The sequence below is a fragment of the Parasteatoda tepidariorum genome, chromosome 3 (assembly GCF_982258835.1).
Source record: "Parasteatoda tepidariorum strain Cologne lab strain chromosome 3, Ptep-v5.0, whole genome shotgun sequence".
Classification (NCBI taxonomy): Eukaryota; Metazoa; Arthropoda; class Arachnida; order Araneae; family Theridiidae; genus Parasteatoda; species Parasteatoda tepidariorum.
This window is the reverse complement of record NC_141757.1, coordinates 61,847,168-61,857,097: the sequence shown is the minus strand read 5'-3', so window position 1 is coordinate 61,857,097 and position 9,930 is coordinate 61,847,168. Positions and strand designations below refer to the sequence as shown.

General features: G+C 28.1%; 1 long non-coding RNA gene across 1 annotated transcript; it reads right to left on the bottom strand.

The window, feature by feature from the left end:
• On the bottom strand, positions 1-488 carry LOC139425419 (uncharacterized). Its single transcript, XR_011636673.2, has 2 exons — positions 349-488; positions 1-161 (listed from the first exon to the last, which is right to left on the bottom strand). It is a non-coding gene; the product is annotated as an uncharacterized LOC139425419 (long non-coding RNA).
• Between the last annotated feature and the right edge of the window lie 9,442 nt (positions 489-9,930).

Sequence of the window (9,930 nt, the reverse complement as noted above, 5' to 3'; positions counted from 1 at the left end):
TCACAGTATAAGAATTTTATTTGAAAACAAAATATGTATTACATTATTATTATATCGGAATACATTACAAAATATGTATCACATTTCAAAATATGTATTAACTTCCTGCTTCTTCTCGGCACATATTTTTCGCAGCTGCGAATCTTCTAGAAGATTTGTAGCTGAAATTATAAAAGAAAATAAATTAAACTTTACAATTTAAAAAAAACAAGAGCAAATTTAAAACTATTAAACAATGAATATTTATTTGACACTTAAATTATTTAATTTGAAAATATTTTTAAAAAATTGTAATATCCTTTACAATTACAAAGTTAAATTTACATTTGAATTTAGGTGATATTTTACCTTTGAAATGATATATAATCCCCGGAGATTATGATTTCAAGAGGTGACGATAAGTTTTCCACGTCCTCCGGTTGGACTTGAATGTGCAAATTCAGATACTTGTCAGGAAAGTGAAAGATATTCTCCAGAATCCAATCGGGAGGAGTATAAACGATATTGATTTTAACCGAACGAGGATAGTCAACGTAAAATTCCTTCACTCTGCATCCCGTAATTATATAAAAAATCACTGCCCGAAATATAATTTTTAGGAGATCCATGTTTAATCGAAAAAAAGTAAATGTTATCAGATCATCAAGTCGCATCCCTTTTAATAACCAAGCACGAAGAGGGAGGAGTAAAAAAAAAAAAAAAACTTTTATCTTGATCGATCAATGTCAGAGGTAGACGGAAAAAAAACAACTTTTTATCTTAAACGATCAATGTCTAGACGACAAAAAAAAAAACTTTTATCTTGATCAATCAATGTCAGAGGTAGACGGAAAAAAAAAACTTTTATCTCGAACGATCAATGTCAAGACGAAAAAAGAAACTTTTATCTTAATCGATCAATGTCAGAGGTAGACGGAAAAGAAACAAACTTTTATCTTGAACGATCATTGTCAAAGGTAGACGGGGAAAAAAAAAAAACTTTTATCTTGATCGATCAATGTCAAAGGTAGACGGGAAAAAAAAAAAAAAAAACTTTTATCTTGATCGATTAATGTCAGAGGTAGACGGAAAAAAAGAACTTTTTATCTCGAACGATCAAGACGGAAAAAAAAAAAAACAAACTTTTATCTTAATCGATCAATGTCAGAGGTAGACGGAAAAAAAAAAAAAAAAAAAAAACTTTTATCTTGAACGATCAACCAATGAACGGCGACTTTCAAAAATTTTATTTTTGCAGATGGCGTCATTCTTCTTTCAACCATTGTGAGAGGTAGACGAACATAAAAACGTTGAAGCATGTGAAATACGGGTATGTTGGTTGCTTATCTGTAATTTGTTTAAGATATAAAAAATAAAATGTTTTGATTTAAGCAAACCAACATTTTCAAAATGCGTTGTATGTGTACACTTTTTTAATAAAGCAACGTAACAAATATTTTACATCAATGGGCTCTTCCCATGTGACGTCACACTCCCGGGGTGTAGGAATAAACATTCCAACACCAACACGTGTTTCTACAGTGTGATAATCATAATCTTCTGTTCTCTCTATTTTTAATTTCTTTAATTGTACAAATAACACTATTTATAAACTTAGTGAAACACCGTAATATGTTACAAATTTTAATTCATTGACAATTTTGAATTATAGAGCGAAAATGAACGAAATTAGACAGAATTGCAACAGTGATACTATGTTTATGAATGAAAATACTAAAGGTTTTAAGAAGTTTTTAGAAAATTTTGTGAGTAACGTAGAATTTGTTGACTTTGTGGGGGATAATAAGCATTAAAAAATTCAATTTAAGCATTTGAAATTAAGAAAACATTCAAAACAAAGGTTAGTTTACTGTTGTTTTCAACAAACACTAAAGACAAGTTTAACAGATTTAAAAATTTATACGATGCATCTATCCTTATAGTCATTGATACAGCACAATATCACTATATATAATCATTAATATTAAACAATATAATTAAAAATTTGCCTACCTTTAGTTATTGGTAAAGAAAAAATGTGTTATAGATAAGAGCAAATCCCGACAATTAAGGATAAAAAAACAGAAAAGTAAAACGCGCAGAAAAAGCTTCGTTAAAATAAATTTATACAGAAGATTAATTATTTACAAGATTTAGATTAAAGCATAGCAACAATAAGATATTAAAGTGTTTTTAATAAAGGATAAAAGTAAACACAAATGTGAAAGATACAAGACGGTTATAGAATAATAAGAAATAAAAGCTTAGTTATTACGAAATAGGAAAAAAAATTTCTTTGCAAATATCTATTTACAAAATAAAGTGAAAAGTTTATGCAAAAAGAAATTTTTTTTAAAGGAACAACAAAGTAAAATTCAGTTTAAATTATGCGTCTGCATTGTAAGCAATGGACGTAAGCAATGGACGGTCGGGCATTACAACACCACGTGACCAAACAGACGAAGTTGGGAAGAACCCATATCGTTCGGGAGTGAAAGCATGACCAACAGACATTTCAGAAAAACAGAGCAAGTTAAGTAATATTATTTATGAAATATAAACATTTTTCAAGTTAGTTAATAAATCTCAAGTCAAAAAAAAGGTTAAAAATTATTATGTGACAGGCTTGATGACTGTCAACAACATTTAAAATCTATAAATGTATATAATATCTATAATGTAATTATATATACATTTATATATATATAATATAAATGTATATATAATCTATAAATCTATAAATGTTTATAATCTACAAAATGTATACAAAATACAAACTGATTAGGGGTAAGTTAAATCATTACGTACATCGTATGATTGTATTATGCTAATTTAGTAAAAGTGTAATCAGAAAACAATATTTTTAAGAAAGTGAAAATTTTCAGGTGAGTAAATAAGAAAATTCATTATCTCCCGAAAAAAAAATAATCTACTTAATTTGTTACGTTAATTTACCATTCTCAACCCATGCTCAACTTCTTTCGACAGTCATAAATAAGAAAATAATTTTGAAGAAAATATAAATTTAACTACTTAATGGAGTTTAAAATTAAGACAGAAAATAGATAACTTATTTTACTAATTTTTAATTACTACGTAATTGTTTTTTTATTTATTTGCATATATTGAAGGATATTTTTACAGTACATTTCTTCACATTTTGGTTATGAAACACAGACTATTTAAATAATATGATTATTACTCTATTCATATAATAAAAAAGACTGATAATAACCCTGACTTGACATTATCTTCCTTAAGCAAATTGTTTACACTCTTGGTTTCATATTTCAGTATAAAAATATGGAAATACTTATCCAAAGTTGAAAAAAAAAACACATTTTTTTGTAACAAACGATTATTTAAATGAAACATTTTTGGTTATGTAAAAAAATTTTTAGTTATAAACTTTTTTACTTTACCCTTTTCCTTTGCATTTTGTTTGTATTCAACAGAGATTTAGAACTTATTTAGTATTGCATCGACTTGTGTTGTAAAGCTTATTAGTAAGCAAAATATTTTTAAAATTTTATCAATTTTAAAACATTTGAGGTGGATATTTCCAAGCAAAAATTGTAAGTATATTGTACATTTACATAAGACCTAGAAACAAGGTTGATGTCCTCAATACAGATTTTAGACAGTAGGCAGTAATTTCTATCGAAAATGAAAACGCAGAAGCAAATGATTTTGAAGAGTCTATAAAACTGTTTGCGTCTGCTAAAGCAAGAAAGAATACACATTAATGCTTATGCATATAAGTATTCTATGGCATGAAAGATCATACTCATTAATTATAATTAGAAATATTCATTTTAATAGATATTTATTCTAGAATACTTGAGTGGATATTCTCTTTAATTAAACTGCTCGCTTTCTTTTTTTAATCTTGAAATCCATTAAATGTTATTTAATTTCTTTTGGTGTTTCTTAAATCAGCATTCAGGGTTGATATAGATTTTATAATTTTACTGTAGAAATATAATTTAAAACATAAAAAAGAATTTTATACAGCGTTATGACTTACTTTTCTAAAATTGAGTTAAGGGGCAGTTTTCTGTATAGCCCGAGGGGATGAAAATGTTTTGCACCAGCATTTCTTTAGGGAATGGAACTATATTGTACAGAAGCAATTTCATTTAAACAAACATGTTTACGATTACAAATTCTTATTTGAAGTCATGTAGCACGAAATTAATGTATACTTAAATATTTATTCGAATGCAGTTGGAAATTTTTTTTTACAAACAGTAATTAGTACAGAAGGATTAATTTGGTGTCTACAGCAATGAAATTTTATAAATTTTTCATAATTTTTTCCTTTTATATTTTACATATAAGTATTGTCTATAATGTATCAATTAGCAAAACCGTCTCAGGGTTTAAGTTTCTGATAAGTTATTATTTACAAATATGATGAGGTTTTCAATCTTAATACATTATTTTTTTTAAAAAGTGCCACTAGTTTAAAAAGTTTTAATTGTATGTGATAGGGTGACCTGGGGTAATTCCTGATCAAAAAACACAACATTTATTTTGTGAAAAAACTATTCAAAATAGAATTTTAATATTTACTGGAAGTTTGAGCCTATATGAGATGAGTCCAATGCCACCTTCTTTTGTTTGAAAATCTAATTAGAATTTAAAAGATTTTAAATTTTTAGTGATCAGGAATTATCCCTGGTCTTGATCATTCCTGGGGTAATTCCTGATCACTTCTGGGGTAATTACTGATCACCAGTTTTTATTGTAAAGGGGCTGTTTAAAAATAATTATATAATGGTAATTAACAAATAAGACATCAAGATCAAACAAATAAACCAAAAAGATATGTTTAAGCAGCTAATAAAATGATTTATTTAAAAGCAAGAAGAACGATTAACATTTTAAATTTTCAAAAATCTTTGCATCGTGCCATACATTTTAGGCAATCAGCCAACTCATTCTCATGTTCTTCTGAAATATAAGAGAGTTCCCACATAGGTTACTTTTGCTGGATTTTTTAAGTTCATTAAAGGAAAGTGTAAAGTTAAATAAGGTATGTCAACAGCTCTGGCAGCAGCTCTCACACTAAAATTTTAATTTTCAATCATTAAAAGAAATTCATTAATTTTGTTTTCCAGAAGCTTAGTATCCTTTTTAGGCTTATAATTTCTCACCATATTTATACTAGGCTAATTTATAAACTTAAAAATTATTCTAACAATTATACTAGGCTAATTTATAAACTTAAAAATTATTCTAACGATGTACACACATAATATTAAGATAGAAGCAAGGTAAGATAAACCAGAAATGGTGCAAATCAGAATACAGTCTTGTATACAGTTAAAAACAAATTTTGTGATGACAGTCAAAATATATTTTATAGTTGTTCCACTTAATAAATATGAAGTGTTATTTAAGAAAAGACAATTAGGTATTTATAAGCTAAGCTATTTTATATACTATTTATAAGAAGAAATGACAATGATCAGGATTTACCCCAGTGATCAATAATTACCCCATCTGTAGGGGGCAACATTTGATATAGTTTCCTATAATTAATTATAATGTTTACAGTAGATGTGAAACAATTAAACAAAAGCTTACACTACTTTTATATCAAAGAAAAAGAAAGTGACTCAAAATATTTATTATTAAAAGAAGGAGTGGGATCTTTGCAGAAATGTGCACACTTTGAAATGGAAAATACAGAAAGCAGTTTAAAAGATACTTAGTTTGTAAGATTAAACAAAACATTATTATTAAGTAAAGGTAGTTATACTTTAGTAAAGTGTACAAGCATTCTTGTCCATGTCTTAAATTAAAAAAAAAATAATTTTTTTAAAATAAAACTTAGGTGATCATTATTTACCCCAGAAACAGAGTGATCGTGAATTACCCCGGGTCACCCTATAAGAAATGCAATTCATAGGCAGAGCCTGAAAGAAATTTATGGAGTGAGGGGTACAAATCTTTTTTTTCTAAATTGGTTTTCTATAATATATATATATATATATTGTTACTGTAAATGACTGAAACTGGAATATACATTTGCCTGGTATACCCTACATTGATGAAGTTAAGTGGCATTGCCCGATATTCATTTAACTGGTACTCCGAACACTGATGTTCCTCCTAATCTATCCTCAGCAGACATTAAAATATCGAATAACTATAATAATATCAACAAATAAATATCAAATTAGATATACAAATCGGACATTCACCAAAGCGACTATGTGATTGTTGACATTTACCATTGAAAATCGCCATTTTCTTGAATGTGGCTCTTCACAGTAACTTACATGTCGCATTGTTATTCAGTTAAACTTAATATACCATTCAAATGATAAGAAATTTTTGTTTTGTTTTAATTATTATAGATACACAAGATAAACCAAACTTGTCATTTACTTCCTTTTTTTTTATTTGTTAACTGTAAGTGATTTTAAAAATTATTAATACTATTTAGTGCTACTTGTTAAATTTTTGTTATTAAAAATCAATGCTACAATATATATAATATTAAATTTAATGCTAAGCTAAGGTTTCCACATTACATTGACACAGATTTAATTTTGTACAATTCTAATTGTGATGTTTTGGTTCAGGCGTAGCCTTAAAGTGGCCATATATAGGGCTGTATTGTAAACATTTCATATTAATTAATACGTATCATACTGTGTTAAATTTTGCTTGCGTATAATAATGTAAATTTAGATATAATTACTTCATTCAATTTAAATAAACGTATTGATTGATTACATATGTTAACAATTATTTTTGATTTAGACCTGTTTGGTATAAAAAAAAAATCCATATATGATGTATATATACATGTATGAATGATGGAAAGAAAAATTTCTCTTTCTGATATTTTTTTCCCATTGACTGTTTAATTACTAATATTGTTTTTTCAAAATCTATACGCATATATGTAAGTTAAATTATATCTCACTCTGCATTCACTTTAAGTTGTCTGAAAATGTACATGGCTACAAGTGCGTTAAATGAGTATGAGCTTTATTTTTGCCTGTATTGATGATTCAATGTTAAAAATGTGTTGAAAATGAATTATGTTGCGAAAATGTTTGGAAAAAGCAGTGACTCCATTACATGTGAATGGAGTAAACGTGTTTTGTTCCAAACTGACACTCATAGTGAACCTGGTCAGGTATGGGCGAGTTTCTACCTTGCTCCTGATTAGTCCTGGCCAGATTTTTAAGAGTTATGTTTGGAAATGTTTTGTTTTGGTTTAATCTGGATTGAGAAGCCAGTTTGTTTAAAAGGAGTCAAATGATGTGTGATTTGCTGAGGAAGTATTTAGGGGAAAATTTGGGAAATATTTTTACTGGGAGAAATGTTCCTGGTGAGGTATGCATTACGCTTAATGATGAGTATTATTTGATTTTAATGGTTTAAGTTTCCCTGGTGAAAGAAACCAGAGGAAAATGAGTTTATTTTTGATGATTGTGGGTTCAGTAAAGCTCAATGAGAGTTGTAGACAAAAAATAAAATAGCGTTTCCATAAATACACAGAGTTAGTAGATGCCCTGATTGTGGCTGGCCCAAAGGTGAGAATTTATACTAATTGAATTTCTTGATTACTTCAAATGTTATTTGTTTGTTTTTTAATCAGTTGAGTTTTTTTTCTTAATTGGTTAATGTTCCAGAAAATCTAATATTATGAACATTCAATATCACTAGGGGCCGTTCAAAAAGTACGTACACAAAAATGGAGAAATTTTAAACCCCTCCCCCCCCCTTCGTACATTACCGTACATAAGGTCTTACTCCCCCCCTTAGAGTACGTACATTTTATTAGTCTACCCCCCTTTTTCATAAAAATTAAAATAATTATGTTTTAAATAAAATTAAATATTTACTTAAGGAGTGTGTAGGATGAAGTCAAATTTAAATTTGGTGTATGTTTATAAAGTACGTACTTTGTATAATACCTCCCCCCCTCCCCATCGTACAAAACCGTACATAATAGCAAATCCCCTCCCCCCCTTCGGGATGTACGTACTTTTTGAACGGCCCCACTATATGACTTACCTTTTATTTGATGTCAATTTCTCTTATTTTCTATAATTACTAAGTCTTAATTATAACCTTTATGCATTGGAAATATTATACATGTCAAATTTTTTTTTTTTTAAATTTGTTTACTGACCATCTCTTAAATCAATTCCAAAACAATGTTTACGAGTGAGATTTTTTTTTGGTGAGCGAAACAAACTATATAAAAATTAATTGAATGAAAAGGGTTACTGCTGTGATATATTTTGTGTTATTATTTAGTTGGTCTGTTTCGTGCAATTGTGATTGTATAAATTAAACCTTGATTACTGAGTTACCTGATGCAACCAATTTTTTTTATTAATGAATTTAACTTTTTTTTTCTGTTTATTTTTTCTCTTTCCTAATATTTTATGAAATAAACAAATCTTTGTTTTCCTTGTTGGGGTTAGACAGTTAACCTTTAAACTCTATTGTTGTAACAACAGTTTGTTTTCCCGCCAGTGTCTGCGGTTAAGTTCATATTTGATATCACTTTGCTTGTTTTGCTTATTATACTAACTTGATTATCATTCTGGCCATAATAACAACTTGCAAGCATCAAGTTGCTGAATAGGACTTGATAGTGATTTTTTCCTTCCTTTTTTTTTGTTACTTTAAAATTTAAATTACAGTTAATTTTTTTAGCTCTAATTGATACCTTTTCTTGTATTGTTCTTATCTAACATTTTTACTATGTGTAGGCAATTTAAACTCAAATATGTAAGGTGAAATTTGTTTTTTATTTGTACTGTTATGTATGTGTGTAACTGGGTTCTGATCTGTAACAAACTGGTCGCACCCCTACAAATTTTTTCACATTCAATCAAACAATTTTTTGTAGAACTGGTAACTGCCGTTAGATCGTACTTTTTAGGTGAGATGTGAACTGCAGAAATTCTTCATTTGTACTCCGTGGAGAAAACTGTAGCGTAGTTGATCACCAACATTGTAACAACACCTAATGGAGCCACTCATTTTCAAAATCATCTATTCATGCAATTTTTTAAACTTGAAAGAACCACCACATCACTAGTAGAAAAGAAAAAAAAAATTTTTTTTTCTTTCCTTTTAAAAAAACTTTAGGATTGACTTCAACAATAATTTTGTAGATTGGGTCTTCTATCCATCTGTAAATTGTTTTACTTATACCTGCTTATTGCTACATAATAATTGTTGAATATTTTTTTTTTCATTTTTGTAATAGTTTTGTTCAAATTAAGAATTTTTTTCTTGTTCAAAATTTTCCTCCTTTGTTGAAAAATTTTGGCGGCGAACTGGGATAATATGCCACAGTGACTCGCTACATTTTAACTCTATTGTATCTTTCTGTCTTATTCCATTTCTTTAATATAATTTAATTACTTGTTATTTAGTATTCGTTCTTTAATTTTTAGTTTCATGATTTTTTTGTTATAATTTGTCAGGATATTTTATGCCAGTTTAAACTTTTAAGCACCATTTCCCTTTCCATAGGTTTATTCTTTTTATCCCTTTCTTATTTTCTTCACCAAGTTTAATTTTTGTCATCCTCTTAGCTTCGTCCCCAGAGTTTTCCTTCAACGGAGTTCTTTATCTTGCAGTTGGGTCTCTCTTTGACCCTGATTGGCTAATTTTCCCCTTTCCTCACAACTTTTAGCCACATGTTATACCCGTGATGGTAACTTTTTTTGTGAGAACAATGATTCCTAACCAACGATCTTCTTTAAAATGTAGCATATGTCTTAATAAAAATATGTACATATGACAAAATGACATATGCTCATGACAAAACGGCAGTACATATAATATATAAAACGTTAATCCTTTTGTGAGAATGATACGTAACTTCTGACTCAAAATAAAAGAATCAAATATACAAGGCCTAAATTAAAAAGAAAATATATGTTATGAGCAATCATTACG